The sequence below is a fragment of the Podarcis cretensis genome (genome assembly GCF_951804945.1).
Source record: "Podarcis cretensis genome assembly, chromosome: 2".
Lineage (NCBI taxonomy): Eukaryota > Metazoa > Chordata > Lepidosauria > Squamata > Lacertidae > Podarcis > Podarcis cretensis.
In genome coordinates, this window is record NC_137171.1 from 75,676,022 (window position 1) to 75,703,862 (window position 27,841).

The 27,841-nt window shown below is 45.5% G+C and overlaps 1 long non-coding RNA gene and 1 pseudogene across 3 annotated transcripts; both read right to left on the reverse strand.

Moving 5' to 3' along the window:
• Positions 1-840: 840 nt before the first annotated feature.
• Positions 841-5,564, reverse strand: LOC307210193 (hyaluronidase-4 pseudogene; annotated as a pseudogene). Its single transcript, XR_013843974.1, has 3 exons — positions 4,620-5,564; positions 2,504-2,593; positions 841-1,399 (listed from the first exon to the last, which is right to left on the reverse strand). The product of XR_013843974.1 is annotated as a hyaluronidase-4 pseudogene (transcript).
• A 3-nt stretch (positions 5,565-5,567) lies between these two features.
• LOC307211033 lies at positions 5,568-27,640 on the reverse strand. Of its 2 annotated transcripts, XR_013836250.1 has the most exons (4): positions 27,570-27,640; positions 10,062-10,172; positions 8,105-8,337; positions 6,899-7,606 (listed from the first exon to the last, which is right to left on the reverse strand). It is a non-coding gene; the product is annotated as an uncharacterized lncRNA (long non-coding RNA). The 2 variants fall into 2 exon arrangements; XR_013836249.1 differs by lacking the exons at positions 6,899-7,606; positions 8,105-8,337 and adding an exon at positions 5,568-5,583.
• Between the last annotated feature and the right edge of the window lie 201 nt (positions 27,641-27,841).

Consider the following 27,841-nt stretch of genomic DNA (forward strand, 5'->3'; position numbering starts at 1 on the left):
TCTGCAGGTGGCCCACCCCAGTCTAGATCATAGTTTCTCATCTGGTGCTCCACAAACTCCATTCAGGTTGTCAAATGGTTTAGAGTATCTGTATTTGGCTCTGCAATTGATTTATTCTTTGTGGCGACTGAGATTAAGGCTTTTGACCTGAGATTACAGCTGAAAAAAATGACACCTGAGACTACAGAACTTCGCTCAGAAAAACAGGCGCATCCATCGCAGCTGGAAAACAAAGACTACTCTTACGGTCTGTCAAGAACCTCCATGCACCCAATTTTTACATGGTCCATGGGTTTGTGGTAAGGGGGGAGGTCTGAGAGCCACTGATCTTGAACAGCAGTGGTTATGGCTTTCAGTAGGTGACAATATTGAAATGCTAGGTCAATCGGTGTCACATGAAAAATATTTAATTTAAAAAGTTTTTTTAATCTTGCCCCCGCTTAATAAGAGAGGTAGCTTGACGTATACAGACAGACAGACAGACAGACAGACAGACACACATCAGTTAAACAGTACCAATCACATTTGGAGGACTTCTATCTGATTCAAGTAGGAAATGTTTCTTCTGTATAAATAATCTGCTTAAATACAGTACAGTGCTGTTAAAGGTGACTGTGCCGTTATTTAACTGTTATAAATATCAGATCCTGATGGAATTAACTTTTGCTTAAGAAAAAACAATTAGAAAACTACTGTTCTTGTCACAGTTTAGGAAAATATGCACCGCTGAATATTAAAGCTGCAGCTATGCTGGTGAAGAGAGTTACAAAACTTTAAAAGAAAATCTTCAGTGTGTTGGAAGAATAGAATCCTGCATAGGTCATGGAAGTTGTTGGAGAAGGAACATCAGTGGGAGCCACAGATCACTTCACAACACCTTTGTCACCAAACGCCATGCTTGTCTTGGTCTTCCCTTCTCACCACTATGCAGAGGGTCATGGGATTCACTTCACCTCTGTGGGCTTCACACAAAAAATCCACATGTATCACAACTGGTCCAAATGGCTCACAAACAACACCCCCACAGTGTGGACAGGAGCACCCCAAGAATTAACCAATCACTTGTCCGCAACCAGAAGCCCCGCCCCCGGGCAGAGCAGCGCTCTCCATTCCAGCCCTGGTAACAGTGACACACAAACTCTTCTCTCATTTTGTCCTCCTGCCAACGTCTCAATTGCCCCCTCACCAGCACTCGGGTTTGGTTGCCCTCTGCTATTGTTTGGATCTGGAAGGTGTCAGGGCTGAGGTGCAAGTAGCTGTCCGAGTCCATCCATCGGCGAATGCAGCGGCCGTGGCTGTTGCAGATCTTCTGGCTACAAAGTTTAGTCGCCATGGTCACGTTGACAATATAAGGGCCTAAGGTGCTGTTCAGGTAGTCCTGAATCTTTAAGCAATTGGTCTGTGAGGGAAACAGTTATTACAAGAGTTAATAGCTACAAATGCCAGAAAGTCTGTGATGCAAAACTAAATAAATCTATTAGAAGATACTGGAATTTAATTGTATTGGGGACTTGTTTATTCCTATTTGACTAGCGCTTAAAATGTCCTAATTGAGGCTGGGGTCCTGTGGAATTGAATAATAATAATAATAATTTATTATTTATATCCCGCCCATCTGGCTGAGTTTCCCCAGCCACTCTGGGCGGCTCCCAACTGAATATTAAAAACAATACAGCATTAAATATTAAAAACTTCCCTAAACAGGGCTTCCTTCAGATGTCTTCTAAAAGCTTGGTAATTATTTTTCTCTTTGACATCTGGTGGTAGTGCGTTCCGCAGGGCAGCTGCTACTACCAAGAAGGCCCTCTGCCTGGTTCCCTGTAACTTGGCTTCTTGCATCGAGGGAACCGCCAGAAGGCCCTCAGTGCTGGATCTCAGTGTCCGGGCTGAACAATGGGGGGGGGGGACGCTCCTTCAGGTATACAGGACCGAGGCCACAAAATTCTCACAAAGGGGTTGATTCTGCCTTAAAATTATTCCTTTAGCATTACATGGGAGGGTCTGTGACAGGAGAGGTTTCGTAATTCATTCTGTAACTTAAATATAGCACCTGAACACTGGCTGCATACCAATGCCTAGGCCAAAAGTTCTCAGGACAGTGGCAAATCTGTATCAGGGGTGCATCATTTCAGACTGTAGGAAAAGGGTTGTGGTTTTTTTAAATACCCCTTGCATATCAGGAGCTAGGATGTCAAGGAAAAGACTAGTCTAGAAACCTTCTCCCTGACATTATTTTTTTTAACATGCAAGCAATTTGTGCATCTGCAGATGTGCATATAGAAGACTGACAAGCTCAACATTTCAGAATAAGCAGCAGTGTGTGAAGTTAGAACATTTTAAATACCCCATGGTACTCTCTGCTAGTCTTTTAAGTAGCCAGTTTACAAAGTAGAACCTCTGATTCTTCCCTTTGCCCATCAACCTGATGCAGAAAAATAAACAAGATAGATAAAATAAAAGAATGAGTAAGAAAAGCAGCCTCAAGGGCTACTATTAAAATTACCCGGTTGCGAGAATACTTTGCTTCCCCCCAGAGTACAATGCCGTGAGCCCCCATGGCTGCAGCCTGCCCAATGGTGTACACCAAGTCTGTCTAGAACAACAGAAACCAGCACACATTAATTTGCAAGTTTACGGTAAATACCTAAGCTGTTTCTGGTGGATGTCGGGCACCAGAATATATTTGGTATAACGTTTCTCATAGAACTTTTCCCCATACATACAAAGATCTGAGTCAGTTGGCTTATAAAGAAAGGAAGCTTCTACATGAGTTTATAAATCATGATGCTCAACTGAATAAACACAGTTACAAATCCAGGTTTGACTTCTCGTTCTGAAGCTTTGGGACAAAGCCTTCTAGATATTGTTGGACTTCAGCTCCAGCCTGCATGGCCAGTGGTCAGTATAATGAGAGCTGTAATCCAATAAGGTCTGGAGGGCCCAGGTCCAGGTTAGCCACCCTGCTTCAAGACATTTACCAGTATTTCTCTTTGTTCAGCCATGAGGGCTACAAACATACAGGCAATTCACACACTACTTGTATGAAATCAAGCCCTCTAATGCATGTTTTTCAGAAGTAGTCAGTACAGGCAGCAAGGGCTGGGAAAGAATGGCCAAGAGTATTGGTAGCAGTTCCCAGCTATTCACTAAAGCTTTAGCAAGGGCACCACATTCCACTGCTGCCTTCTCTTTGGTACTGCCCCCATGGATAAGCGACTTCTGGATCGCATCTCCTTTTGAATTAAAAGCAAAGACCACCAGGAATCTGATATTCGCTTGCAGTTTGGATATCCTCTATTCCTGCTGTAGTCAAGAACAAACACCCAAGCTGGGTATTGTGTCCAGTGCTGCAATAATGGGACTCTGCTCAACACAATAGGGCATCCTATCCTCTCCCTGCACGTCCTCCCCCCCCCAAAAAAAAAAAAATGCTCTGGAAGGTCCTCTGGGTGGATTTTGAGGGTACACGGGGGCTGCAGAGGAAAGGAGAAGGAAGTTCGACTGAGCAAACAGAAGCCTGTTGCATGAGCAGAATGGCACCATTGAATACAGCCCAATACGGCCACTGCTGATGCTCGAATGGCTAGACAGGAATATCAGACTCACTTGATGCAAATGACACTGCACAGTGTAAGGGAAGACTGGTGTGTGTGTGTGTGTGTTCATGGAGCATGAGTATGAGTACGTTTATTGTCAAACCATAAACCTAATCCATTTTGCTTTCTGTGCAACAGAAGCAGTTCTTGTTATCCTGTAAAACAGTAAAATTTCCAGTCCTGAAGAGAGATGGAATGGCATTTCCCAACACAGCACACACACACACACACACACACACACACACACACACACATTTTAAACATTTTTATGACTGAGTATTACACCACCATAGAAAATCAAGATTCCTAATGGATCTCTACTCCTGCCACAGGGCCCAAAATATTTGAGAATTGCTCATGCAGAAACACTTAATTGGCATGTAATTTGAGGGGAAGAAAACCACGGCAAGCATGGCCAGTAAAGTGGTGTGAAATCTGAGTGCAGGTATTAAATGTTCAACATTAGTGCCATGTGTATCAGATTTAATAGCGTATGTTGAGAAGGGATGTTCACATGCTGAAGGAAGAGTGTGTGTGTGTGTGTGTGTGTGTGTGTGTGTGTGTGTGTTAATATTGGAAGTGTCATCTCTTCCAACCCCTTGTAATAGTTACATTAAAAAAAAAAGGATGCCATTCATCATGGAGTCACTTTAGATGAAGAGGGTATTGAAATGTTTGCAATAAATATTGTGTTTTAATCCAAAGGTCTCTCCCAATAGCCCTCTTACCCTCTATTTGGTTGCATCACCATGGCCAGGAGTGAAGTTGGTGGCAACTCACACAGTCCTGAGATAAACTCAGAAATCAACTAACACCTTATCTCTTTTCTATTCCTCTTTGCCACAAGGCTCCTTCCTTCACTGGCTACCATTGATCAAGAGCTCTAACTAAGACTCAGATGTGTTCACAACATTGCTGAGCAGTAAATCTACTGGGCCTCAAAGCATGGACACTACACACACACACACACACACACACTGTGCAGTTTAGGAGCAAGGGTGGGGAAGAGGGCAAGTATCTCACCTGAGACAACTCCTTCAGCGTGTAGGTGTAGAACGGCCTGGCATACGCAAAGACAGGGAGGGAATGTTGAACAGAAGGCAGCTCCGCCACTCTCAGGGCTTCCCCCACTTTGGCCCACACAAACTTCTTTCCTTGCGGAGAGGTCCTCAGGGCCTCCTCCATGTAGATGGAAGGGTAGAGGGCTCTGCTGTTCTCCCAGAGCCAGATCAGCTCGTTGTTGCGCTGCACTTCCAGCGGAGGGCAGTGCCCTGTGAAGTTCTCAAAGCTATCCAAATAGTGGTAGTTGTAGCACTCTGGGAAGAGGTAGTAGCCCCACCAGCCCTGGGGGCGGAGAGAGCGGGCCAGCTGCAGGGTCTTAGACATGAATTCCTGGGCGGCCGTCTCAAATTCCCACTTAGCCTGCACTTCGGCCTGGGCGTCTGACAAATGGCGATTCTTTTGCTTGACGAGCTGGACAGACATGTTCCGATAGACGTTTTTCTTGTCCCAGTTCCTGACCCACAGGGGCCTCCAGTTCTCCCAGTCTATCACAGAGAGGCCCGCAAAGGAGCTGGAGGGCATGGCTGCTGTCAGGTCCCTCTCCATCTGCTCCAAGTGCCTTGTCAGGCTGGCGTTCTGAGGGCAGCCTCCGTTGACGGCAGTGGGCAGCACCGTTGTGTTCAAGTAGTAGGGATACAAGCCCAGCTGGTCGTAGTAGAAGATTGTGACGTTGTCGCCCACAAAGACTTCCTGGGCATTTGCCAGGATGCTGTAGGAGTCCAAGCGGAGGGGCACCCCGTAGGCAGCTGAGCACCGGGCGGTGGGCGCATTCCAGGCCACCAGAAAGGGGCTCTCTTTGACAATGGGAGGCAAGGACGGCTTCAGGTTGGGAGATGCCACAGGCAGGTCTGGGAACAAGAGCAGGAGCAGCAGGAGGGCATGGCGGCTGAAGGGCTGGCACGAGGGTGCTGCGTCGCATGCAATGCTGCAGGAAAGACAAGAGGCCTGTCAAGAGTTACATGAGCATGATTAGATATAAGGTTCTTAAAAATAAATTGAGGAACGGAAGAAAGAAGAAAAGGAAAATAATAGCATGATTTAAACAAATTATTAAGTTAAGGTTGAGAAATAAGATAAGAACTTGTTGAGCGGATAACATAAACTGGAATACAAGAAGGGGAGGGGGGAGGAGGTCAGAGAAACAAGGTGAAGAAAAATAAGGTTTTTTAAATATTATGTGTTTTTTAATTGTTTTCTTTTTTGATATTTTTTTTGTTCTTTTAATTTTTGTTTTTTGTCTTTGTACTATTTGGAAAATTTCAATAAATATTAATTAAAAAAAAAAAAGAGTTACATGAGCATGATGTTGACTGGCCAGGTATTCTAAAACAAACCCAACTGTATTCCAGTTTGGAACTTTGGTTAACAGCTAACAAATCAGTTTCCCCATGCAGCAATATTCGGAACTCCCCAGGTGCATTTTGCTACTGCCACGGGTCCAATTTGTGGGATGGAAGCACCCAAAATGCTAATTATATGGGTTAATGCTCACAAGGGCTATAGAAATCTGTGCTGTCACACGCCCAGAGGCAGTTATTTCAGTTGGTACAGTTATGGCAGTTAGTCTTTCATGTGAGAGCAGCTGAACTGTTGTGCTGACTGTCTCAGAGTTAGTCTGTAATAGTATTTATCTTAGATATGTAAGATGTATGAGCAATGTAAGTTAACACGTACCTACGTTGCATATTTTAGTTTGCAAGTTGCGAGTACATTAAGTAAAAGTTATACGTTGTTTAAGCTTTAAAAGCGTGTGTCTTGTATAGTTTTGGGGGAAAGCAAAGTGATTAAAGGGTCAAATGCCCCAGGTGTTTAATTCCCCCACAATTGCAGGCCCAATTGCAGAAATCTACGTGGAGATTTCATGGGACGCAGGTGGCGCTGTGGGTTAAAGCCTCAGTGCCTAGGGCTTGCCGATCGAAAGGTTGGCGGTTCGAATCCCTGCGGCGGGGTGCGCTCCCGCTGCTCGGTCCCAGCGCCTGCCAACCTAGCAGTTCGAAAGCACCTCCGGGTGCAAGTAGATAAATAGGGACCGCTTACCAGCGGGAAGGTAAACGGCGTTTCCGTGTGCGGCTCTGGCTCTGGCTCTGGCCAGAGCAGCGATGTCACGCTGGCCACGTGACCCGGAAGTGTCTCCAGACAGCGCTGGTCCCTGGCCTCTTAAGTGAGATGGGCGCACAACCCCAGAGTCTGTCAAGACTGGCCCGTACGGGCAGGGGTACCTTTACCTTTACCTTTACGTGGAGATTTCTGGGCACCATGTTGGCAATTGACATCTCCATCAAGCCAGCTAACTTGTGTGCAGCAAAAGACAAGCATCTTGTTCCTCTATGCGAACCATGAACCCTTTGCTGGGCATCTTAGGCCTCCATCATCCCATCAAGGAAAGTCAGTGCAGATATATGTGACTGCGTTGCAGCCTTTCCACAAGTCACCCAAATGGAACTCAGATCACAGTTTAAAAACTTCTGCCTTAGCCCACAGTTAATACTATTTCCATTTCCCTTGTGTGTGTCTTTCTCCTTCTTGCATACTGGGACAAATGAACTGTTGTAAGAGCAAGCTACAGTCAAGCAAAGTAGTTGAGATCACAGAAATGTAGAACTGTAGCAACCTTCTGGCAAACAGACAAGCGCAACCTAAGTTTAAGGTGCCATTTGGCGCAACTGAGTTTCTAACACTGCACAGAGTGTGACTGCTCCCCAGTCATCCCAAGGCTGATCCATTAGGGCAAGTGGGGCACTGCCCCACCACGCTTAACCACCGCCTGCCTGCCTGCCTGCCTGCCTGCCTGCCTCCTTATTTGCAAACAGTCTAGTGGTTGACACTGGCTGCCAGCAACCTCCTTGCTCTTAGAACCCAGCAGAGGAAGGTGGGGCAAAAATAGAATTAGTTTGCTCTGCCTGTCTTCAGCCCTGGCTCAGCCTGCTGTTGGCCACCCTGCCTCCTGCCTCACTTTGTTGTTGTTGTTTAGTCGTTTAGTCGTGTCCGACTCTTCGTGACCCCATGGACCAGAGCACGCCAGGCATTTCTGTCTTCCACTGCCTCCCGCAGTTTGGTCAGACTCATGTTTGTAGCTTCGAAGACACTATCCAACCATCTCGTTCTCTGTCATCCCCTTCTCCTTGTGCCCTCCAGCTTTCCCAACATCAGGGTCTTTTCCAGGGAGTCTTCTCTTCTCATGAGGTGGCCAAAGTATTGGAGCCTCAGCTTCACGATCTGTCCTTCCAGTGAGCACTCAGGGCTGATTTCCTTAAGAATGGATACGTTTGGTCTTCTTGCAGTCCATGGGACTCTCAAGAGTCTCCTCCAGCACCATAATTCAAAAGCATCAATTCTTCGGCGATCTGCCTTCTTTATGGTCCAGCTCTCACTTCCATACATCACTACTGGGAAAACCATAGCTTTTACTATACGGACCTTTGTTGGCAAGGTGATGTCTCTCCTGCCTCACTAACTAGTGCTATATATGTAAAGCCTTCTTTATCATAAATGTTTTCATTTGACAGCCACGTTACATAGTATCATAGAACTGTAGAGTTGGAAGGCAGTGAATGCAAACCTCCAAGAAAGGAGAGCCTGACCACCCCTTGTGGGAGTCTGTTCCACCGTCAAACAGCTCTTGCCATCATAAAGTTCTTCCTTTCGCTTGTGAGCATCACAGAGCCTCTGAAGACTCCAGCTGGAAAAAGCACAAATGAAACCTTGCCCCTTCCCTTGCTTTTGTCTGACATCCCGGGGTCAGGGGTCAAAAGCAGACTGGGTAGGAAAAGGACAACTGGTGGCAAGCTCAGGACAATGGGTGAGTGGTGGCTTTTTAAGGCCTCCATTGTCTCCAAATCAGGTCTGAAAGGAAAGCTGCCTTTTTGTTAATTGCCGCGGCTGCAAGAGGTTTCCCTCAAGCTAATTTGCAGAGTAATTCAATTTGCAGCATACATGAGGGAGGGAAGGAGAGCTGCTGCTACTCCTGAGAGGCCACCCGGCTCCAGGGTCACAAATCTGCTCCCAGTGCTATTTATCCAAGTGCCTAAATGGTGGTCTCACTTTGCTGTGTCGCTATAGCCTTGTCTATTTTGTCATTAGCAGTTTTCTCTGTTTAAAACAGGGATGGGGAACCTGCATTAGCAAGACTCCAGCTCCCATCAGCCCCAGACAGCATGACTAGTGGTCAGGGATGATGGGAGCTTGAGTCCAACAACCACCTTTGGAATACAGCCTAGAGGGCCACATGACAACCATATGTCAGGAGTGCTCTGATGGTGTTTCCTGCTTGGCAGGGGGTTGGACTCGATGGCCCTTGTGGTCTCTTCCAACTCTATGATTCTATGATTCTATGTTCCCTAGCCCAGTTTATAATTTAATCCATTGATTTAAAACAAAAAACAAAACAAAATCCTGATGCAACTTTAGGGTTTATAAAATAACATGGATATACATTCTGAATCGAAGGCCCCAGAAGCTCCAGTTTGTTGTTGGCACATTCAAGGTGCTCCCTCCCCCTTCTACCACTGCAAGCATCCCGTTCTCCCCTTCTCATGCTCCCCAGCTCAGTGAGGCCAATTCCACCAGGAACTGAGTAGTCACATTAACCTCATTCTGCATAGGCCACAGAGCAGACATCTGATGATTACAGCTTTCAATCATTGCTGACCTGCATTAAAGCCTAGTATTTCCCTGGAGGTGAAGCGCTTCTTCGTCAAATGCATTACCCCACTAATGTCCAGAGCTCTCAGAAAACCTTGTATAACATGGCAGGGCAGAAGCAGCGTAAAAGCCAGAAAGTTCGTAACATTTGATAAGATAGGGGCGAGGAACAAAGCGCCCCCATGTGAGCTTTTGCAGAGCAGGGAATCAGAGGCTTATTGAGGGACTGGGGGGGGGGCAGAATATCAACCAGGATGAAGGGTAGAAAGAGGCCTCTGGGTGGGTAGGAGCCAGCGGAGCGTGCCCAGCCTGAAACTCTGCACATGGGCAGAGGACGGAGGGAGGGAGGCTGGGCAGGGGGCACAGAGAAATCAAAGGCAGTGGTGGTGGTAACGCTGCTGTTCACGGAGGTCCCGGTTTCTGATCCTGCCTGACTGCTGAGCTAGCCATGTGGCCACTTCCCTGAGTACTACTCCACAGGGTTGTTGTAAAGAAGGAGGAAAGGCAGGATGAAAAGTGATGATGCCATAGTGCCTGGAAGGAAAAATCAATACCTTCTTTTCCTCTTCCTGTCTCCTCCCTATTTATTCTTCTCATAATCTCCACCAGATCTTTCATCCAGACCTGAAAAGGCCCTGAAGGTGTATTTGCATATTTAGAAGGGGAAATGCCAAAAAAGCAATCACAATGGGAGTTTAGTGGCTTTTTCAGAGAAGATGACCAGAAAATAGGAAGCAATAGCCAAACCACCAATTAACTTACTTGGGGAGCAGAGTGCCTGTAAATGGGCCTTCCTTTTTCCTGCTTCTGTCTGTGGTTTAGATCTCCCAGATAAATCCTGTAAGCCACTCAGCACCTCTCTAGCCCTTGGATCTACAGTGAAATCAACAAAAATCGCAAGCTCACAGCAGCGCCAGCGTAGTGTGCCATGCTGCCCTCTGTTTAAGGACAGCAGCACCACTTTCACCAAGCAACCCAGGAGCAGAATAAGCTCCCCCCCCCAAGCTTTTATCTGAACCCAAGCTTCAGAAGCACTAACTAGACCTCCAGGGAAGATTAAATGGCAACACTGGATACAGAGCTAAGATTTCCTTCTGGAGAGTCAAAGCTCTCAGTGCAGCAGATTGTATGGGAGGGAGCGGGGGGGGGGGAGTTTGTTCCCAAAAGAAAGACTTCCCCCCCCCTCCTCTCTAAGCAGTGGGGATGGAGAACAAACTATAATTAAATACTACCTAGCCTTCGGTCTCAATGGCATAGCAATTCACCCACTTGACTCCCAAGACATAATTTACATCTCAGGAGTGTTCCTAAACAGTGAGTAAATCTACCAGAGGGATCTACTCCAGGGAAGCCATGAAAACAGCATTTAAATACTTGCCAGCTAGTTTCTTCTCCTCACCGGGGTAGCGTATGTGATTCACATCCCATGCACCAATTTTATTTAATAATGCACTAATATTTAATTATAGTGCTTTCCCCCCTGAAATGTTCAAAGTGCTTCTCATGTATCTCAGTAATCCTTACAGCGCCCCTGTAAGTGCTGGCATTATTATCCCCATTTCGCAGATTGAAAGCGAAGACTGAGAGGAGGGCATGCCTAAGGCCACCCAGTGAGCTCAGAGCTTAAGGAGATTTCCTGCTCATAATTCATGCTCTTGCTACTGTAGATGCCAGCTCACTTAAGTTCTGAGAAGGCTGCTGGAAGGATGCCAGGCAACTTTGTGGCAGAGCGATAAACAGGATAACATGGTGCTCCCTAGTGTGCCAATGCATACATATGCATGTTCATATGTCTTACACGGGTAAACAGGTATTTGGGGGAGGGGACGGATTTGTGATGCTACTCTTGGGATATTTACTGGAGAGGGCAGACAGAACTGCATTTGTTTGATAACCTGGCTTAATTCAGGGGTAATTTTTTAACACAGACCAGTCTTGATGTGCTTGTTCCAGAGAGCCAGCAATAACCACACTGCTGCGTAGTTGTGATATTTATTTGTAAATCAACAGAGGTTTAAATGATAATGTGACAATATGAATTTGGCATAGCTCACGGTCGCCATCTTGTGTCACATTTGTGTCACTTTACAACATATTCAAAACACCTTATTTGCTGCTGTATAGCTGAGTCCCAAGTCTTATGTGGAGTTGATGGGAATTGAACCAGAGGCCTTCAGCACAGAAAGCAGATGTTCCACCACTGAGCCGTGGCCCCTTCTCTGTGTGCAGTTACAAGAGCAGCCAGAAAGACTTGCTCCCAGTGTAACAGAAGTGGCGCCCATGGGAACACTTTTCTGGGACTAACAGCAGCCTGGGGGAGAGGAAGAACCTTCACTGGGATCATAGAACTGTAGATGGTGGTCATGGATAGAGCCCACCATGCTGCAAGCCTGGCGAGTCCCCCCCCCACCAGCTGTTTTAAGGTTTTGCACAAAGATGCACCTTCAAGTGACAGTTTCAGCATCATGCGCACTTCCATCTCGAGGTGAAAGTTCCATGCTAATCATCGTTAATTATAAAATTGCTATTCTACAGAACGTGCATAGGGCTGTGCCAAAACCATTGTTGCAGGAGTCTATGGTGAAGTCATCCCTAAATCCTGGCCTGTGCCAACTCTCCCCATTCAAACAAATTAATGAGAAAATTTATTGTGAGAAAAATAAGAGGCCTTGTGATGGAATGGCAGTTGTGTTACTGGTGCCATAGCAGCAAACCAGCATTTTGTGCTAATGTAACTTCCTAGGCCAAGTTTATAGTTACAACACAAACCTACAGGTTGTCATAATAATAGCTCTGTCACAATGGCCATTAACTATTCCTGCCAATTCTGTGTGGGTCCACTGACCCTCAGGGTCCTCGTGTTGAGGCACTTAGTTCTGATAGCCGTTAAGTGGATCCTATACAATGATATATAGGAGGGTGTGTGTTCAGCATCAGTTGCTCTTTAGAGAATGGTAGCATCAATGCTCTGGGGCAGCTATTGATTCTTTAAGCTGTAAATCCAGGTGGAGTTTCTGGAGAGACTATGACAGATACAGAAGACTGCCTCCCACATGATCCCGTTTTCCATAAAGCTCTTAGCTCATCGGACATTGCCCTCAGCCATCCTTTTAAAAGAATTAATATTACATTTGTGCCTGAAAATACAAAAACATCATGCTGAAAACTAGGTAACAGTAAGTATTCTCAGGTGTAGAATATAGCAAAAATGTTAACATCTGAACGGTATGAAAACTTTGTGAAGAAACTTTGTAAGAAAAACAAAAACAACCCCCCCTGTGCTAGGGTAGCAGCCTGCCTGCCAGATGAGTGCTTTGAAATTGCTTGCTAAAGAATAAATTAGGACATGATCCAGCAAAGGTTAAGGACTCATGCAACCACACATGTCAAACAGAGCAGGATCACTGGTGTAATGCAAAGAATAAAGAAAAAACAAGATACATTTGATGCCTTTGAAAACATTTTGCTTTCTTTCTCAGTTTACTCCTCTCACCACCATCACATTCTATTTATTCTTCACACGTTTCCAGCATTTTCTGGGCTTGCAAGAATATAAATAACAAATATTCAATTATCAATGTTTTAAGCAAGGGATGCATTGAATTCTATGAAAGTGAGGGGGGGCACACTTAAGTAATGCTAAGCATCTCCATGTCTGTAAATGAGGGTCCCATGAAGTTTGTATTTTATTTTCATAGATTCTGGTCTCCCTCTGAAGTAAAAGGCAGAGAAATAAACACTACGAAACAGGAATTTACTCACAACAATGCTACAGTTTAAACATTCAAAACTGCTTTTAAAAATTGGAGCTGTTTACCAAATTGTTTATAGGAGGACACAAGTCAGGCGTGTGTCTTTGTGTGTACACACGTGTATACATAAGAATTGTTCTCTCTCATTCTTATGCATTTCATGGCAAATAAGAGGCAGACTATTTTACCTCAGTCATTTAACAATTGCATTTCAAAGGGAAGGAAGTCACATAAAATCCCAGAAGCTCTACAAACTACAATTATCCATTAAATAAGCAGTAGGACGAGCCACAGAAAGAATGCGATCAGAAAGTGAGACATAGATTCTCTTTCCTGGATGTTCCATCATTAGACTATAGGAGTAGAGGAAAAAGAGTACAGATACTTTAAAAGCAAGGAAGCAGCAATTTTCCAAAGGCTTCAAGATATCCTGGCTGCTTGCATCAGAAGCAGAAAGCTATAATTCACCAAGCTCCTTCTGTGTCTTCATTCCATCAGCCACTTTTATGAATGAAGAGAATGGGAACCCACTCTGATTTTAAAAGGCAGGCTTTCGGAAGACTAAAGAGCCTGTGGCAAACTTGCATCTCTGCAACTCATGACTTCAAACCTCCCCCCCCCCCATGTCCATGTGAGCGGTTGGATTAAAGACTAGCCTCTCTGGCTGCTGCTGGCTCTGACAGGTGAATTTCCAGCGCAGCCCTAATGGATTTCCCACCTCTTTTCTAAAGAACAATACAAAAACAACTGCTCAGCCAAACAAAAGAAAACATGTGGGGAGGGGGGGGAAGGGGCACCTACCTGAACAGTTTTGCAGCCATAGGACCCAGCCACCTCCTCCTGGCCCCTCCAGAGCTCTGTCTGCCTCCTAAGAGTCAGGCTCAGACCTGGAAGATGAGGGCACCTGCTAAGCCAGCGCCCTCAGTGGGTCCCCTCTGGCTAGGACCAAGCCCTCTATTTTCTCAGGCTGCTCAGGGTGCCTCAGTGCCTCTCGCCTGCATCCCTGCCAGATGCATTTGCACATCAGTTTTGTGCTCAGAGACACCCAGGAGGTGGTTCCCTAGACCAAGGGACCCGGACGGGAGGGGGAACTACCTGTGGCTGCTCTCCCCTGCATCTGAAGTGGTACAGCCCATGTCTGTGTGCTCTGTGGACAGCTGTGTTTATTGTGAGCACCTCCTCCAGGCTAACCTCGTGCTCGAGTGCCGTGTGTGCTCATTCAGTCAAACAGAAAGCTCGCCTGCGCTCGACCCCGTGAGAAAGGACGGCCGGGCAGCAGCAGGGGCAGCCACTTTTGTCCTGTCTTCACAGTCTCTCTGAGCAGACGGCAACAGCCTTGCCCTTTGTAGGTCCCTGGTTTTCCTTTGCTCCGATGCATTTTACAGCCCCAAAGCAGCTGTGATGTGCAAAGGGACCCAGCGGGCTGCCAAGAGAGACAGTCGCTCCAAAGTTCCAAACCGAATAGGCTGCGCTTGCCAGTTCGGAACAGGAGTGCTCGGAGGCGTCTTAACTTGCAAACCTTGGAGAGGGTGGCATACTCCCAAGAGACTGCGATCTACTCAAACTGGCAGTGATCTACCCCACGCCCCCTTTTGAGGGGTTCAGGTCAAAGTTGTTGAGCTTTTTTTTTGAGAGGAGAAAAAGCACAGTTTCTTAGGCATGCAGGGCAAACTTTTTGAGCTTCTTTGGGGAAGCCAGTGATCTACCAGTGATCTACAATGGACATTCAGGGGTCTACTGGTGATCTGATCAAGATCTACCTGTTGGACATGCCTGGCCTAAGGCATCTGGAGCCTGAAGCAAACTACATAATCACATACACACACACCCTGCCAGGGAAGAAGGGGTGAGTGGAAATCTACATCAGAAACTACGGAGAAAGGAATAAAGATCTACATCAGGATCTGCAGTCCCTGTGGGTCCTGCCACCCTACGCGATTGCCTCACCTTGCCTCATGTGGGCTCTGACAACAGGTCTGAGACTTTAAGTCCCAGGATCAGTTAAGATAAGAATTGGAATGTATGTTTTTTAAAGGAAAATCTTGGTCTAGAATTCATGAGCCCAAACAAGCTTACACTGCTCTTCTGCTACTGCACGACAATGAGGTTGTCTTGGGAATGTGTCGGACAGTCTTTTATAGGTTGTCCCTACCCTCTCTAGAAACAGTAGATCATTCATAGGATGGTCCCAAAAGGAGGAATATTCTGGAGGTAGATTCTGTCAGAGCTACTGCACATGTTAGGATTAGGTAACCAGAGAGGTCGCCTTCATGCCCTGCTTGTGGGATCCCTAGTAGTATCTGGTTGGCCATTGTGCAAAATGGGATGCAGGACTAGATCGATTGTCTGACTTAGCAGGGCTCTTCTTAGGTACACCTAAACACAGGTGCAGAGCAAGAAAGGCTACTGATTCTGCTCTAGAAAGCCAATGTATAGATTTTTAAGTGTTGGCCCTGGTGCGGTGGGGGTGAGGGAGAAGACCCCCACTGCTTCAGGGAGCAAAATGTCCCAGACTGGCACCAAAAACTAACTACAACCCCACTTTTATATTGCTTTCTGACCCTGGGACCTACTTAAATGGAATGTCTTTCCAGAGTTCAGTTTCAAAACTGCCTCCATGCCTTAGCATTTCTGGGAGGACCAAATGGTGCAGGGTGGGAATCAAGCCCAAACCTTCCAATGAATTTCAAGTAGGCAACTGAAGCAAAACTGACAGGAAACAACGGCCAGATATTTCACAACTGGCTGCCTGGATCAGAGAAACGGCACTTGGACTAAAGGCTACCTTAGCCCATTGCCAGTCCCCCGAAGCATCAGGTGCCATCTGGTTGGAGGGAAGGAACAGCGCAGCATAGAGGAAGAGGAGTGGTCAAACGGCTCTGCCAGAGATTCCCAGCACATGTAATGGTGTTATACTGCATTAGTGACAAATCATAATACGTTTGCTCCACCACAACAGGAAGAAAGGCGCATCCCTCCCCTGCAGTGGTGCCTATTGGGCAAGAGCCTCTGGGGCAGAAATCCAGGGTCTCACTCTGCAGAATGAGTAGCCCCCCCCCCCAATAAAGCACACAGAGCGTAGGACTGGCTTAGGACATTCTGAAGTAATACACATTACCATAGCAAAGTAATACAAAAAAATACAATGCATAAAAAACCTCAGTGAGAACAACAGCTATTTTATATGGTTTTCATTTATGTCTTTTACATATTATACCTTTATTGTATATTTCTTTGGGGCTAAAAGATGGTTTATCAATACACCATACCATACTATTTACAGAGTGGAAGACAATACAGTCCAGAGTCTAAAGCTACCTAACTGCTCTGCTGCCTCTCTTCAAAGCATAACAGCAACCCAAAAAGCAACCCAAAGCATGAATGAATACATTATGACAGCATTTTAGTCTACCTTGCTTCACCTAGTGGCTACACACAGGAAATTGGTGAAACAAACATCACCAAGCTGAAAGATTGACAGGCCAAATAGTGGAGCATAAGCATGCATCTCTAAATCTCCTTAAAATATTGGGTCTCCCCCACCCCCCTTTCCTCCTCAGTTTAATATTCTCTTGTTACACAGGTTGTTACACAGATCAGTGTGAGTTTCCAGAATGGCTGATTTTTCTACAATCTGCCATGTTGGCGCAAGGAAGGATAGTCCATATCTCAGCTAGTGATCAGGGCCAGCCCATGACATTTTGCTGCCTGAGGTGAAGCAACAAATGGAAACCCCTCCCCGCTGGTCAAGGTTCACATCACCAAAGAGGGGCCAAGTTATTTTGGCACCTGAGACAGAGAATCCCACAAGTGCCTCTCAAGCTCCTTGGCAGTAAAAGTGCAGTCATAATAAATTAAATAGCTGACAATTTGCTGCCTTTTCCTGACACAACCCAAATCAGCTGCTCAAGGCTGCCGCTTTCCTCTGCCTAATGGTAGGGCCAGCCCCGTTAGGCATCAATATTTGTGCAATGCTTCAGTGGAAATGCAAAGGGGTGAATTCCTTATGCTTAAACAGTGAATGTGTGCCTGGTGTGCCTATTCTCCGAAAGCGTGTATATACTCTGCAAATCCTTGTGCGGCGGTGGTTTGGTATATGCGTGCAATTGTTCAAATTTACTCTTTAATTAAAAACCCAAGCTTGCCACTCCAGCAGATGTAGGAAAAACAGGAAGTGGTCTGTTCTGGAACGGCAAGTAACAAAACAAAGTGAGCGTGACAAAAGTGTGTGGGTGCGGACCCAGGCGTAGGCATAACTGAAACAACACTTCGGCGATGTGTCCTGCTCAGTTTGCTAGTCCCAAAGGATATCTAGCATATGAGAGAATTGGGGAAACCTGACCCAAACGGCTTCTTGGTCATTCTGATCAGAAAACAAGGAGTCACACTCTACAGAAGAATCACAAGAGATTGCAACATGGTGAATCAAGAGAGTTCTTAAAATGAGTGCGCAAGGACAGAAAAATCTGCACTTTGGACCAGCTCTTTTCCTGAACCGTATTAAGAAATTTAGGGCCAAGACTATAACACAGAAACAGTTAGGTTGGTAAGGCTGATTGGTTTAAACCAGCTAATTAATACTAACAAGTTAGAAGACTCACTACGGATGTATGGGGAGGCATGCTTTAAGTTGCCAATTCTACATATGATAAGGCTCCTGTACCTGTTAACAGTTGTGTACAAAGGAGAACTTTGACAGATGTAATTTCTCTTAACTATGGCAGAAAAGCCAGGCCTGCTACAAAACTCCATCCCATGCAACAATTAAATGGCACAGAACCCATCTCGTGCAAGATCTGTCAACATTTTACATTCCTGTTGTCTTCCTGTAGTTCTCACAGTTATCAGTGCAGATGGCTTCACTGTCGCAAATACTGGCAAGTGACAGGCAGACATCTGGAGGCTAGCAAGTGCTGCTGCCAATCCCAAAGTCTTTCATTTCACCAGACAGTTTCCCCTGGTCCTCAGCTGTCGAGACTCAGGCTAAAGGGCTGGTGATAATTTGGCTCTGCTGGGACGGTGCTCATTCCAAAGCTTTGCCTCCAAAAGCAGCTCTTGAATATGCTGAGTTAAATGAGAATCCCCATGAACCGTTGGGAATTGCAATTTCCCGAAGCATATACAGTCCCATCCCACCTGCTGTGGTTCGTTTCACAATCCAGCAAGACCGAAACGGTAGCTATTTGGTTTTTTCCCTTGGGTACCCGATTTGCTCGCGGTTCTCGTGAAACAGACTTCAAAACATTTTCGATAGCGGAAGACGCGGGAGTGGGGGAGCGAAGGCATGTACAGTACAAGTTCAGCAGAGGCAGTTTGAAGCCGCAAGAATCCAAGAACTACTCCAGGGCTGCTGCTGCTTTCCCTCCAATGGAATCCAAAAAAAAAGGGGGGGGGGAGGAAATAGTGCCACTATCCCCTTTTAAAAACACAATGGAAAATACCACCTGCTATACAAACAGTACGATTAATTTAGTTAATGGATTATGATAATATTTAGTGTTTTGGAGCAATCTAAACACTTCGCATAAATTTGCTCAGTTATTCTTCCAACCTACCTGTAAGGTAGGTTTGCAGCATCCCTGTATTGTGGATCATGCTCTCCCCGAGGTTTGGCACATCATTAGCGGCAGTAGTGCAATTTGAATCAGGGAGCTTAGATTTAACTCAGTACGCCTAGCTTTACAAAGGGGCCGGAGTTCAGGGCCAGAGGCACATGTCATGGATGCTGAATGTCTCAGGTTCACTCCATTGACAAGTCTCAGGCAGGAAGACTAGAAAAGAAGTTCAGTTGCAGCCCTGGTCAGTGGTGGGTAGAACATAGATTGGGATTGACTGGGTGGTTTGCAGTAGGATTGGCAAGTAAGAATGTAAGGAGGACTGTTGGATCAGACCAAAGGCCCATCTAGGCCAGCCTTCTGTTCTCATAGTAACCCATCCAGATACAAAAAGCCTGCCCTGAATGCAATAGGCCCCTCTCCCATTCTCGTTCCTCATTATTCAGAGGGATATCGACAGTGATAATGGGAGCCAATATTTAACTACCGGAACTTGTAATGCGTGGTTGATTAATCCTCCATGAATTTGTTTTAAACCAAGTTGGTGGCCATCACTACATCTTGTGGTAGCTGTTGCTGGATGGTTTCACAACAGCAGGAACAAAATGGCTTCCTCCCCCACCCCACTCCCCAATTAGGTTGCTGACATCAGACCTGGGGTGGAGGGGCAGGAGTGGATTTTTGTGTGAATTTGTGCGCTCGCCTCTGCTCTTAAGGCCACATTTCGTGCCTTAATTCAAAGTGCAAGTCATGCCATTCCCCTCTCCTTCCTCAATACACTGCTTTGCACCCAATTAGTGGACCTCAGGGCTTTGGCCTTTACTCTAGAATGGACCAACAGTCTGACAGTATAAGGTGATTTCTTACGTTTCACCAGCTCTCGGTGATAAAAACTGCCTTAACTGAATCCTTGACATCCCAGAGGAGTCCCAGGCAAATGCACTCAACTATATTTGATCCAAAACTATTCCTAATTTAAATTTGGCCAGATGTGCATTCGTTATTTATTTATAGCTTCATCAGAACAAAAGCAATTCCCTTTGATTAACTTGGCACGCATATAATGTGTTGTTCAGCGGCAGGAATACCCCCTACAGCTTTTTCATTAACATGTACCAAGCGGAGAGGAGCTGGCGCATGATAGATTTTTGCACTGACATGCAGGTTACTACTTGAAAACTGTAATGTTAACATTTGTCCCATACCCAGCACTGGCAGCTGAGCAATTCCTCCTCATTCAGGTACCCACCATCTTGAACTATCGTTTCAGTAAAGCCAAAGGAGGTTCTAGCCTGATGGTTCTAGGATATAGCTGCAAAATGAAAATCAAGCTGATTGTATCTGGCAACGATTGGCTAACAAATTTCAAAAGGCAACAATTATATGCAGTTGTTCCAGCTGGGCTCTAGATGAGTTGGGGGACATCTCTGGAAATCAGAAAATATGTGGTGATCAAAAGAAGCAAAAACAGCCAGCTTTTGGAAAATAAGAAAAAGTGATGGCTTTTTGTCAGCTTTTCCACAGCCATTTTCCTTTGCCGCTGGAATACAGGTTACAGGTGTGATAGTTCTACACAAAGCCATGACAAGCTATTCCTAAAACTTGATGACCCTGAAGGGTGTCCATTGTCACCACTACTATTCATATCGGTACTCGAAGTCTTCCTGATGAAGATAAGGAAAACAGAAGAAGTTAAAAAAATTGCAGTCGGAAGAAAGGAACATAAAGTTAAAGCCTTTGCCGATGACTTGGTAGTAACAACAGAAGAACCGTTAGTCAGTGCTAAGAAAGGATTAGAGGAAATTGAAGAATTTGGACAAGTAGCAGGTTTTAAATTAAATATAAAAAAGACAAAAATGTTAATTAAAAATATGGATAAAGAAATGGTAGATAAGATGCAACAACAAACGAGCATAAAAGTAGTTAAAAAAATTAAATATTTGGGAATTTGGTTAACCTCAAAGTTCATCAAGATTTTAATTCAATTTTTGATAGAATATACAATATCAGGGATAGTTCCCCCCCCCCCAGATTAATTAATTGTGCAGAGTACAAGGGTTGGATCTTGTGAATGTGGCATTAGCTAGACTCTTCATCTCAAGGTCATAGGTTCAAGCCCCCACTTTGGGCAAAAGATTTCTGTATTGCAGGGGGTTGGACTAGATGACCCCCATGGTCTTTTCCAATTCTGTGATTCTATGAGTGTATACCAGAAGAATGTCTCAGTTAAGAGTCTTACACACACACACAGGCTGGGAAACAAGGGAAGTGAACAGAACATAGCAAGAACTCCATCATTAGACCCTGATGATGGAGCATCAGGAGTACAGCGAAAAACATTCCTGTTTAGACTGGCCTACCTAGATGCTTAGAAATGCTGATGTGAATTTTAATCTGCTTTTAGTATTTTAACTTCTTATATGTTTTAATGTCCTGGGGGAAAATTCCTAACTTTTTTGGTTCTATATTTTTGTAAGCCACTTTGAGGTTGTTGCTGCTTTTTAACAGTCAAGCGGTGTATACATTTTATGGAATAAGTAATAAAATAAATATTTTTAAATGGGGGAAAAATCAAGACTAGCCTTCCCTGTTTTGCAGGCCCTGCTACAGCAAAATAGGAGCAACTGGTGTTCTCTTCAGGAAGGAAAGGAGCCAGGATTAGAGATTCCTGACAAATAAAAATACCAAAGGGAAGGACTACAGGGTTTTCTTGTGGCCAGTAACTCTTAAAAGAGGCCACCCTGGAGAGCACAGTCATGCAAAGCAGAATGGAAGAATTTCCTCCAAATAGATTGCAACCAAGGACGTCTCCACTACCTTTGTGTGCCTGATGATTCCCTTTGTGATACAGAATGCTAGCTAATAAATGCCTAGAAATGCAGCTGCCTGGGGAATCTCCTTCACACAATTGCAGGGAGAGATTGTAAAACAACCTGAGGTTTGCCCAGGTTGAGGGTTGTTTCCCATGTTCCTTTCTCAGCTGGCCTTCTTCAGATGCACAGAGGGAGGGAGGGAGCTGTCCCATATTGGGGAGTCAAACTTGTAACCTTGGTATTATCAGCATCACATCTGTACTTTTTTTTTGGCAGAATTTGATGGAGTTTTTAGGCATCCAAGGTGGTGAATAACTGCCATGGTTTTCCTGTGAGGATGGTGTTTACAGTTTTGAGGTTAGTTAAAAAAAGGAGTAATCGGTTCTCCTTTTTTGTTATGAGGAAAACTAGTCTGAAAACAGCAGACCTGAGAAAGGTACCCTAGATACGAAACCTAAATTTTCAGGTCTAGGGAGAACCTTTAAATGTTAATTGGAAGGGTGGGATTCACTAATAATAGTAGTAGTAATGTTATTATTATTAACAATAATGGTAATTTATCAATTCCTCCCCGCCCATCTGGCTGGGTTTCCCCAGCCACTCTGGGTGACTCCCAACCGAATATTAAAAACACAATACAGTGTACAGCTTCCCTAAACAGGGCTGCCTTCAGATGTCTTCTAAAAGTCAGATAGTTGTTTCTTTCCTTGACAACTGATAGGAGGGTGTTCCACAGGGCAGACGCCCCTACCAAGAAGGCCCTCTGCCTGATTCCCTGTAATCTCACTTCTCGCAGGGAGGGATCTGCCAGAAGACCCTTGGCGCTGGACCTTCTTGCTGTGTGACTTTGTTTGTGGGCACAGTTTCTGTGGCATTAGCTAGGTGCCCCAGGTGCTACTGCACACCAAGAAATGTTATGATTTTTTGAGAACTGGTGGGGACATTGGAAACATGCTGTACTTCCCCTCAGCCAAATCCTCCCCAGTTGTTCTTAGTGGGGTGGGAGTAGGAAGAGACTTGAAAGGGAGAGCTCTTCTCTATGCAGCTATTCCTGACTGACTGGTGGGGACATTGGAAATATCCTGTACTTCCACTCATCCAAATCCTCCCCAGTTGTTCTTAGTGGGGTGGGAGTAGGAAGAGACTTGAAAGGGAGAGCTCTTCTCTATGCAGCTATTCCTGACTGACTTCTGTGCCTCAGAGAAACTGGTGCTGTCTGCACAGGTGCGTTCTAAGGCTGCCACTGGTGCAGTGCCCAGAAACCTTCCCCTTGCTCAGTTGTTTCCTGCAGTAAAAGCTCAAAATGACCCTGAATGATGCTCTGCTGCTTGCTTCCACTCCTTGTATTGCCAGCCTCAGAGTGTGAGTGAACCTACATCTGTTGACTATCAATCTAACATGGCTTCATTGTAGGTGGACAGTGGACACCCTGGTAAAAAAATTATTTTGAAATGGCCCAGAGAATAAGTAATCAGCACCAGAAGCCCAAAGCTTTCTATGTGCAATTTTCAAAGGAGAGACAGAGAGAGAGATGCATTTATCCTTTACTATACAAGGTTCTCTGCAAAGCCTTTCCTCCTGCCCACCAGCCAGCAACACTGATGTATCAAAATATACATCAGCAAGCATTGACTAAACATAACTGGTAGAGTACTAGCAAGGAACAGTTGTGATACTGGAGAACTGTAAGACATTTGTCTTGTGGGTCTTCAACATTCACTCCAAGGCTGCCTTAGATGGGCAGACTTGAGACTTCATGGCAACCATGACAACCATAGGGCCCTCTCATTTGTTACTGGCCCAATGCGTAGAATCCTCTATTTTGTCTTTGCCTCAAGGTGTGGGAGAAAGCATCTGCATATAGTGTGAGCCGAAATAAGTCTGCTGTCAGGGTTAGACGATTTCCTGTTGAGGTTTTGTCACATGTTGGCAGCTCCTCCTTGCAGAAATGGGATAACCATCCACATCAAAGATTCATGGGATCCAATAGATTCATTCTCTCTCTCTCTCTCTCTCTCTCTCTCTCTCTCTCTCTCACACACACACACACACACACATACACAAAAACTACACCTGCCATTCACAATGAGAGGAAACACACTTGCTATTTATTTTGTAAAACCAACTGTAAAAGGGCGAGCTATGTGGCGTGTCTAGTTTGGCTCTAATTTATCTTAGAAAGGCAAGATTAGTAGAAAGTGGAAAGTTTCACCCTAATCCATAAACAAGCCCAAGCTAGCCTGTTTTTCTCCTTGTCCTTACCCAATAGGGTCAAGTTGCAATCCTAACCATATGCTTACTAGAAACTTCGTCCCACTGAACTCATTACAACTTCCTGCTGTGTATACAGGTTTAGGACTGGCCTATCCAGCCCCGAGAACCTGTTGTGAGTTGATAGGGGAAAAGCAGCCCAAGGCTTTGCCAAACACTTGAGCTGACTAACAACTGTAGGTGAAAATGTGGATACGTGCGAAGGAACGCGTGCAGAACTCCCTTGTTGCAGTGAACTTTCCCATCACAACTAGGTTCTAGTGAAGCATCCCACATATAAAGAGCAGCTAGAAGAGGTAGCTTTGTGTCCTGCGTCCAATTCAAAATTTCCTATTAAGAAAAATGGCCACATTTCAGTTGGCTAGCACCATCACGGAGGAATTAATGGGCTGCGCTTGTACTGTACAACAGCTCCTTTTCTTTCTTCCTCCTCTTTTGGCTTCGTTGCAGAGGCAGCCATCCACAGGAGACCACGATAATGAACCCCATTCTCTGAACTGTTTTGACATCTCTAATTGTACTGCAAGGCACTTTTGACATGCGTGGAAGTAAACAAACCATAAAAGGCGGTATAGAATCCGTTGAACATTAAAGGATCCGGGCAAAGGACAGAACGGGGAGGCAACTCTGAGCAGATATGACAACAGCAGATTTCAGTTGGATTTCAGGTCAAATTGGTTTCAGTCTGGAATAGCTGCCTAGCATTCATTTGCTGTAGATTTCCACCCATGTAGCAAAGACTACAATGCTGCTACAGTCAGTTTAGTTTTGCCCTTGGTAGCAGCTGACACTAATCTCCAAATAATATTCTCCAGCTTGAGGCGGTACTGCTAACCGATCTTCACTTAAATATCAAGCTCTCCTAAGCATGCCTACTTCTCCAGAAAATGAATTCATGCAGATATATTTAGGTTATGCATCAGGAAAGAGCACTCACTCTGGATTAGCAAACTGACATCATAATTTCATGTTCATAGCTAAACAAATCCTGCAATGATTTAAACAGCTGGATTCATAAGCTCAAATGTTGAAACACTCCGCTCAATCAGCCTGCTTTGCTGTTATCTAGCAGTTTCCAGGTCTGGGTCTCATCTGGCAGATGGCCGATTACATTTCAGAAGACTGCACAAAACATTTTTTCAGCAGGAGCTCAAAAGGTACCAGGTTTTTCCTTGATCATATCCCAAAATACTAATTTCTTACTCGGGTTGTAAATATTTTTATCATTTCAGGCTTCTTTTAAAACATAAACAATGATGTGTTCATTACTCACAGAACAGAACAGGTACAGCAATTTGTGGGAGACAAATCTAACAGTCAGCTTGTTTCCTCTCTTAAACCAATACAAGAAAAGTAACAGATGCACACCCAGATTGTAAGCCTGTTCTCATTCATGATAAAATTGCTTGCATTAACCTGGCTTAGCGAGGTTGTTAAAGGACTATAACGTTATATATACTGTATATTGTAAAATGCCTGTGAATGTTTGCATTCCTGCACTAAGGAGTATTTATGGATCAAAAGAGCAGTTAAGGCTCAAAGTACACATGGCAGCCATAGATTCATGTGTTTAAAACATGGATTTGCCCCAATCACAGAGTTTATATGGGGAGAAGAAGAAAGGGGGCATGTTTGCAGGGCCGCTTCTACAGCTGTGGTTAAATTGCCCCAAATTGAGGAAGGGAATCAGAGTAAAAGTACATGATCTGCTGCCATCACTTGTAGTTTAATACTTAGACTATGGCCACAAATGCGGCCAGTGTGGTGTCATGGCTAGGACCTCGGCGACTAGGGTTTGAATCCCCACTCAGCCATGAAGCTCACATGCGGCGCCTGCCTCTGGCTGTAGTTTGGCTAGAAATTTGGGTGAATGTTGAGGACAAAACCACCTTTCTGCTTTAACACCCTGGAGAGCTGCTGCCAGTTGACAATAATGCACCAAAATGGAAACAAGGCTCAATTTGGCAGGACCATTTCTGTTCATAACCATCTACATTCATAACCATTGCAGTTATATTCACCATTTTCAGTTGATTATAGTATACTACCAGGCAATGCTACTAGCACTAAATACCTAAGATTAGAGTGAATGCTTTTTTAACCAGTAAAACTTGCATTTCCGCCCATTTCCCAAAGAGCTAGAGAGAATGTTGGCAGGTCTGCTTATGTTGATAGGAAAGGGTTTTTGATCATCATGGGGAGAAGTCAAACAAGCAAGTTTATATCCAACAGAAGCTGACTTTAGCTATCACCATGCCTGAGAAGTGGAACTTTTGTCTAAGCTGGTCCAGCACACTCCATGAACTCCACAGTCCATAATCCTTAGTGCACATAAGAACCTTGTGCTTAGAGCAGTAGCATTTTTCAGGCAGCTCCTGGTGATGTCCAGGCCAGCTGCATGAGCTCAAGATACCTGTGGATGTCACATGTCGATCAGCTTTGGGCACTTCACTGAAAATGGCACTCTCTGTGTACATGGTGTTTTGGGGCAGACAAACCATTCTACTCCATGCCCTGCACTCAGTGATGGCAAAAGCCACCACAAACTGTTCAGCTGATGAACAGCATCTTCTACACAGCAAGCTCCACACAGCTGCTGCAAACCTTTTGTAAACTGCAAATAAAAATCTGATTGGCAGATCATCTGCAGTCCTGGGGGTTGCATAATGAAGGAAAAGAAATGCCGGGTTTTTAGGGAAGTTTCCCCCCACCCCTCCTCCTTGAGTATTTGCTCACATATGTGGCGATCTCCACAGAAGTATTTTAAGAGAGGACACTTGAACAAGGACAGCATGTAAGGATTGGCACAGAAGGAACTCTGGGGAGGGAAATGGGTATTACATATCCACGTTTCCCCCAAGGTATCTGTGCTCAAGGCGCATGAGGTCATGATTTTGCTGAAGCTAAGGAGGTCTGGTCTGCCCAATGCCCAGATGAGAGAAGGTACCTGCAAACCCCATCTTAGAATCACTGAATTGCAGAGTTGGAAGGGACATCAAGGGCCATCTTTGCTTGACTGAATCAGGACATTATTGAGTAGGCTTGGTCATTTCGGTAATGGGTACAACATGATGCACAGGCAACCAGTACATGTTTGAAATTCATCTAGCATACAAAGCCTACCCAACAGCTTTAGGGTGTCTTCACTAAAACAAGACTTAAACACACACATACCAAGGTTCAGGTGCTGTGGTCAGGGGAACCATCAATATTCAGAAGAGATGGGGTGAATTTTTTCTCTATAGAATGGCAGTCTCTCCAACTATCAAGCACAGATAATGAAAATACCTAGGGTGGAGTTGCTGGGCAGGGCAGAGACTCAACAGGTTGCTGCGATGCCCACCCCCCCCCGTTGATTTTGCCAGTTGATTCCAGAAGCAAACTGAGGGGTGGGCTTCATTCGTGTCTCCGTCTCTCTCTCTCCCGTCCCTCACCCCAGCCCCTTCCAGCAAGGTAATCTCACTCGCCGCGATCTTGAGAGGCGACAAGGGAGTTGCTGCTCTCGGGCTAAGAGATGCAAATATCAAAGGGAGGGAAAGACCCGGGGCGCGGGGAGAAGGGGCTCCTTAGGAAAAGCAGCCCGGAGAAGGCAGGAAGGAAGTGGAAAGGCAGGCGGAGGAAGAGGAAGAGGTCTCCAAAAAGTTGACCCACCAGAAGCAACGCTCGAAGCCCACCGAGACCCATTTCAACAGGTAGAACAGCAACCCCCTGGATTTGAACTCAGCTCCCAAGAGGACGCTGGTATTTGTATTGCCCGAAGTCTTTGCAAACAAAGGAGTCACTGAGAAGAGGAAGGGAGCGGGGAGGTTTCCGCTCCCAACAGATAGGAAGGACCGGCTTAGGCTTCCCAACCCAGCAGACGCCGCGAGGCAAACGTACCTTTGCCGCGTCCTCATCTCTCCCCGTCCAGGCACCCAGGGCTGGACCGCTGTCGCCGGATCCCCCGGCGCCTCTTACCTGGGGGAGAAGGGCACAGGACCGCCCCTCACCTGCTGGCCCCGCCCACCCAGCACCGGCCCCGACCCCCGCCTCACCTGGCCGCGAACCCTGCCTGCTCACGCCCGGGAGTCGTCAGAAGTTGGTGCTTCTGGGAGCAGCTCAGCGATGTCTTCACCTGTGACTCATCTCTGAGTAAGCAGGAAAAGGCTCCT